General features: G+C 42.5%; 1 long non-coding RNA gene across 1 annotated transcript; it reads left to right on the top strand.

Annotated features, from left to right (window-relative positions):
* The first annotated feature begins 284 nt into the window (after positions 1–284).
* LOC123366489 lies at positions 285–4,260 on the top strand. Its single transcript, XR_006578106.1, has 3 exons — positions 285–501; positions 1,729–1,849; positions 3,671–4,260. It is a non-coding gene; the product is annotated as an uncharacterized LOC123366489 (long non-coding RNA).
* The last annotated feature ends 2,684 nt before the right edge of the window (positions 4,261–6,944 follow it).

Raw genomic sequence — 6,944 nt, 5'->3', positions numbered from 1 at the left:
ATTTGTTTCTTGCTTGAAGTTAGTTGTCCTGCTTAATAATTAACTTGTGATTCTTTTATTGAAGATCATGTAACATTTTCTGCTTCGTTTTCTCAAGATCATCACACAATTCCATCAAGCTCTGGTTTTCTCTTTTTAGTGTTGCTCCTTCATTTTTTTCATTTTCAACCTAATTTGATTTTATTGGTTACAAAAAGCACCTCTCCAGACCAGTAAAGTGCTGACAGCCCTTGCACATCATCAGAAGAGCGAAACTTAAAAGCCATATGACTCTGATCATCATCTTGCTCCTCTCTCTTCAAATCTGTCAGTGTTCGCAACCAGTATTTCCTGAATGACTAGTGTTACAGACCAATGCTCAAGTTGTGTTTCCTCAAGATAGCAGCTGGAACAGCCATGTCTGATTTGAAGGAGGGATGCAAGATAGGAATCAGAATAATGCCACTTGAGATCCTCTCTCTCATGATCTGTGTTGCGTTATGTAGCATTGGACTTTGCAAGGTATACGGCATACATTCCTATCCCTGATCGTTTGAGATATTGGACTTCGAATGGTCCCAAAAAAGTACTGCCAGAGCAAGAGGCCAGTGACAGTTTAAGACTGAATATACAGCAAGGCCTGAATATTGGGCTAGTGTAATTTTCCTTCACTACTTTACACAGGTGTCAATCACTGCTCACAGAGTGAGTATTAGCACCAAAAAACTGTTAGTGAGTAGTCTACATTTTACTGACATGTCAATTGTTTGATGGCAGCAATGACGTTATGCAGATATTAATCTTATCAGCTATAAATCTAGGTGTTATGGCTTTTTTGTGACTAAAGCCCTGATTAAATTGGAGGCTCTGTACCGAAGAGTTAGTCCTTTTAGCTCAAGCGATAAACCGTCTGTGCTACAAGGACGACGGTTTGGGGTTCAAACTATGCTGATGATGCATAAGTGGGGAATTATTACTGTTGTACAGAATATTTTTAAATGTTTAAGTCAAAATTTCTCTAAAAGATCTGCTCTAGGAATTATTTCTGGGAGGGTCTGTGACTTATATAAAAGATCAGAACGGATGATCACAGTGGTCCCTTCTGGCCTAAGAATCTATGAAAATAAAAGCAGCAATTTTTAACAGGCCATCACAACAGAGCGTACTCCAGTATTTTAAAACCACCACGTTCATATAGATAAGTTGGTGTAAATTCTGCACGAGCCTGTTGTTGGGTACAAAAACAGTTGAGCTAATCCTTCACAAAGTACCAATGAGTATCTGATATGAGAAACTGGGCACAAATTATCAACATGACAATTTTGGAATGTTTATAAAAATTATATTTTATGTGAAGTGACGAGTGTTCGCAGATATCCAGTTGTAGAAATAATTTGTTTTACAAAGCACCTTATACGATCAATTTACATAAAGATATTTTTAAATGTTTTACTTTTTCCATTTTGCCTCATAAGATTAACCTTTGCACAGCATTCTAGGCGCGTAGTATAGGTGACTGTTTGCTATTACCGGAGCACCTAGGAGCCCTGGTCGTGGACCAGCACCCCACTGTGTCAGGCGCTGTACAAATAGAATAAAAAGACAATCCCTACTCCAAAGAGCTTACAATTTATGTACAAGACAATAAAAAAAGGGAGCGTACAAGGAAACAATGAGACAACATTGGTCACTAGGATAGGCAGCTTGTGTACTGAGACCACTGCTTAACTGATGTCAAGTTTTTTATAGGCACCACAGCAAAGGAGAGTTGTAAGGAGGGCTTTGAAAGAAGATGAGGGGACTTTGCAGATGGTTATGGGGGGCTCTTCCCAAGCATAAGTCGACAGTCAGCATGGGAGAAAACACAAAGGTACTTGTTTAAAAATTTAACAAATGGATGTGTTATGGGCCAATCAGAGGCTAGAGTTGACATTTCAATAGTGAATGAAAAAAAGGATGTCTACGTTGGGGTAGGCCATGAAGGAGCTAGGAAGTGAAGACAAGCAGCTTGTTTGTTGCACTAGAGAATGGAGGGGCACCGAGAGAAGTGACATGGTCAAAGTGGCAGGCAGGGGAATCTTTGCAGCAGCACTTTGAATGGATATGAGCAGAACAAAATTGTATTAAAAGTTACATGGTGCATTAAGACTATTACCTTCTGCTTCTGCTTTTGCAAAGCTGCCTCCAGCGATTCAAGCTGAAACTGTCTTTGCTGTCATTCTTCTTTAAGCTTGCCTAGTTGACTTTCAAGCTCTGGAATCTTCTGAAGGGCCCTTGTGGAAAGGCCTTCTTTCCATTCTTCCACAACCCAGCTCATTTTATATCTGCTTTTTTCCTTAATACAAAGTGTATATCACTGAACCTGAAACACAAGGAGAACATTACTACAACTGATTTTTAAAAGGCTTAGGATTCAAAATTTTGATTTTTATTAGTTGAATGCAATAAAGACTATAGATTTAAAAATTACTCCTCACTTTCATAATAATTCAGACAGGGCTAGAAAGAATTTTACTCTCTTACAATGTTGCATCACATTCTGGCCTCTGGAACCATGATTAGCAATTTCTATCTGGAGCATAACTTCTAATTTGACATTGTGATTCCTTAGGCTGTGTCTGTCTACACCAGAGACCTTACAGCAGCACAGTTGTGCCGCTGCAGCGCAATCCACATCGGCAATTTTGTCAGCAAAACTTATGTTGGTCAGGGGTGTGTTTTTCCTCACCCCCCTGACCAACAGAAGTTTTACTGACAAAAGTGCTAGTGTAGACATAGGCAAGTGACTTCCATCTCCTACAGGGATAATTTTTACCCTACTGGTCCCACGCTTGAGATGCATTTCAGAAAGATGCCTCCTACTATGTTATTTTTATGATCACACAAAAACAATTTGTTAAAGGTCTTTCCATTGATGTGTTGCTATGCATGCAAAACATTAACACATGTTCGCTCTGAATGCCTCGCTTTCTCTGCTGAGAAAAATTATACCTTCATTTTAGGTGTCTGCTGTGCTTTTCTCTTTACAAGTTTTACAGTTTTCGGAAAGCAAAATAGCTGAGTTTGTAAGCACTGTTTCTGCCACCATGGGCAAGCACTCAAATGTAAACATGAATTCAACTACTACATATATTGACGCAGCTGTAGGATGACCTGTTTCTTCAAGCAGAACTATACTTTGATGTAATGGCAAATAAAGTTATCAGATTTTTGAGATTATTAAGAGAGAAAAAAGTGTATTAGTTAGGAAGCACTGCAAATAATTGCCAGGAAATCAGATATAGATTTTTCTTTGTTGAGAAGCTATTGTGCTACCAAATGAAAATGAGCGCTTAGGCCTGGCATACACTAAAAAGTTAGGCTGATGTAAGCTGTCTTGTGTCGACCTAGTTGTGCATGTGTTTACACTTAAATGTCTTGCCCACTGATGTAAGCGCCCCATTACAGCAACACAGTAACACCACCTCCCCAAGCGGCGTTGAACCCAGGTCAATGCTGCACAAGTATAGGTGCTGCATTACCTTTGTCAGTCCTAACAATCCTCCAGCAGCTATCCCACAGTGCCTGACGCTGACTGCTCTAGTCACAACTGCAAACTCCATTGTCCAGGGACCACTGAGACCAGAACGCCCCCTTCCCCATTAAAGTTCCACAACTTTTTGAAATGCCTTTTTCTTGACTGTCTCCCTAGCATTTCTCCATTCCAGTGTGCAACTGCCCAGCCGAATGTGCTCCAGCTTGGAGTAAACTGGAGATAGTGGCTCTCCTGGGCCTCTGGGAAGAAGAGGCTGTGCAAGCACAGCTACGGAGCAGCCACAGAAACGTGGACACCTCTGAGCAGATTGCCTGGGGGATGCAGAAGAAGAGGGGCAACAGGGACTAGCAGCAGGGCCATGTGAAAGCAAAGAAACTCAGAAGGCCAGAGAGGCGAACAGTCAATCTGCCATGACAACCCCACACCCCATTGTGGATAACTCAGAGGAAGGCAAAAAAAATAAAAAAATAACTCAGGGGCTCTGCCAATCTGATACAAGGGAAAATTCCTTTCCAAGCCCAAATATAGTGATTGCTTAGGCCCTGAGCATGTGGACAAGACTTACCAGCTAGACTGGGGGTGGGCAAACTATGGCCCATGGGCCCATCCTGTCCAATCCCTGCTCCCCTCCTGCTGTCTCCCCTCCCCAGCAGCCACGTCCCTACTGCTCCGGCCCGCTGCTCCTGTCGGGGAGCATTGCAGCGGCGTGACTGGCTGTGGTGAGCAGGGGGATGTGGGATTTGATAAGGGGCAGGAGGTTACGGGGTGGGGGGCAGTCAGGGAACAGGGAGCAGAGGGAGTTGGATGGGGCAGAGACTCCAAGGGAAATAGGGGGCAGTTCGGGCGGGGGTGTGGATACAGGTCGGGGCAGTCAGGGGATGGAGTGGTTGGATCGGCTGTGGGAGTCCAGGGGGCTTGTCAGCGGGCAGGGGTGTAGATGGGGGTCAGGGGACAAGGAGCAGGGGGTTTAAATGGGGGGGAGTCCCGAGGGGTGGTGGGTCTCTCGAGGGGGCTGTCAGGGGACAGGGAGCAGGGGGGCTGGAGGGGTCGGTGATTCTGAGGCGGCCAGTCAGGGGGAAGGAAGTGGGAGGGAGTGGATGGGGCAGGGGCCGTGCTATTTGGGGAGGCCAGCCTTCCCTACCTGGCCCTCCATACAATTTTGATCCCCGATGTGGCCCTTGGGCCAAAAAGTTTGCCCACCCCTGAGTTAGACACCTAGGAAAGAATTCCCTCTAGTAACTCATAGCCCTCCCCATCTAGTGCTGCTGGAGATATTTGCTAATAGCTGTTGCGGAGGGGCCAGATGCCATTGTAGGCAATCGCATCATCCCATCTCCTCCATGAATTCAGTAACCTCACTCTTGAAACGAGTTAGGATTTTTGTCCCCCACTACGCCCCTTGGGAAAGATGTTCCAAAGCTCCACTCATCTGATGTAAAGCCCTACATGGGACTCTTTATTTAATCCCACTCCCATCCCATCCTGCCCTGCAATATCTACTTCCACCTGCTCCTGCATTGTTTCTTTTATATTTATCCCACTCCCATCCGCAAAAACCTTAGATTCTGCAAATCCCACAAGAGGGACAGATTCCCCAGTGCTACCAAAACAAAAACAAAAAAAAAACCCCCGCCACAGTTGGTTAATATGTTATATACATAAATGGAATTCAGACACAATTTTTACCACCCAAAGAATAAAACAAATCTTGCTTTAACCATGTAAAAAAACCCACTTTAACTGCTCTTAAATAACTGCTCTCCCTCCCGGGTGTTTATCCCTCTGATTTACTAATAGAGAGCAATCGGATCTCCCCTCGGCCTTCATTTGGTTAGGTTACACAAGCCAAGCTCCTTAAGTCTGTTCTTGTAAGGTAGCTTCTCCAGGCCTCTGGTCATCCTAGTAACTCTTCTCTGAACCTGTGCCACGTTGATTTCATCTTTCTTAAACATGGGAGACCAAAACCGCACACAGGATTCCAGATGTTGTCTCATCAGTGCCTTGTATAACAGTACTAACACTTCCCTAACTCTACTGGACATACCTCGCCTGATGCAGCCTAGAATTGCATTAGCCTTTTTTAAGTTGCATCATATTGACAGCACATAGTCATCCCTTTCTTTCTTCTCTTCTGTTGCTTCCTACTGATATGTCCCCAGTTTATACAAAAAATTCTAGCTGTTAGTCCCTAAGTGCATGACCTTGCACTTTGTACTATTACATTTCATCCCATGTCTATTACTCCAATTTTCAAAGTCATCCAAATTTTCTTGTATGACGTTCCAGTCCTCTCTGTATTGGCAATACTTCCCAATTTTCTGTCATCCACAAATTTTACTAGCTCATTCCCACTTTTTGTGCCAAGGTCATTAACAAAAATGTTAAATAAGATTGGTTCCAAGAATGATTCCTGAGGAACTCAACGAGTAACCTCCTCCAGCCTGACAGTTCACCTTCAGTATGACCATTTGTAGTCTCCCTTTTACCTGGTTCCCTACCCACCTTTTGATTCTTGTATTAATCCCCATCTTCTCCTGTGGAACTGGGTCAAATGCCTTACTGAAATCCAGGTAAATTACATCTAATGCATTTCCTTTGTCTAGAAAATCAGTTACCTTCTCAGCGATCTACTTTTTGTAAAAACATGTATTTTATCCCAATTGCCTTTTTTACTTCTATGTCTTTAACTACTTTCAAAATATGTTCTAAGACCTTACATACAATTGAGGCCAAACTAATGGGCCAGTACTTTCCCAGATCCTTTTTTTCCCCTTTCTAAAATAGAAGTATTAAATTTGCAATGCTCCAGTCATAAGGTACAGCCCCTGAGTTCACGGTGCCAATTGAAACACCTGAGAATATGATGAGCCAGATCATCAGGTAGTATAAGCTGACTCCAACAGAGTGATGCTGATTTATACCAGCTGAGGATTTAGCCTTTCGATGTTGAATTTAAAAAAAAAATATCAAGATTTGTAATGGAAATAGCTAGCTAATATTATTTTGCTGTATTTAAAACAAAAAAACTGTGGAAATAAATGTCCAGATAAAGAGAGAATTGTTTGCCAAAGTAATGATAAATCTCAACTTTCTTTTTCTGCTTTCCCAATATTGACAAAGCATATAAGGCTCAACCAATACACCCATTCCTTTGTGAACTATTAAATTAGACATATTGCTAATCAATAGTCATTTAATTGGCACAGGAGCATTCCATTTAAAAGTTGTCTATAATGCATACGGAACATAAAAACATTAGCAATGACTTTTCAGCTGAAGCCTCGTTTGCAAATGCTATTGCCAACCTTTCTGTCTTAAGTTAGCCATCTTGCTAGATTTGCAGCTCAAATGCTAAGACCGTGGTGTCCCAGTTATTACAGAACTATTGCTATAGAAGAATTCATCCTTCTAACACATAGGAGCAAGTTAC

The sequence above is a fragment of the Mauremys mutica genome, chromosome 3, assembly GCF_020497125.1.
Source record: "Mauremys mutica isolate MM-2020 ecotype Southern chromosome 3, ASM2049712v1, whole genome shotgun sequence".
NCBI lineage: Eukaryota > Metazoa > Chordata > Testudines > Geoemydidae > Mauremys > Mauremys mutica.
This window is presented reverse-complemented; position numbering and strand designations above follow the sequence as displayed.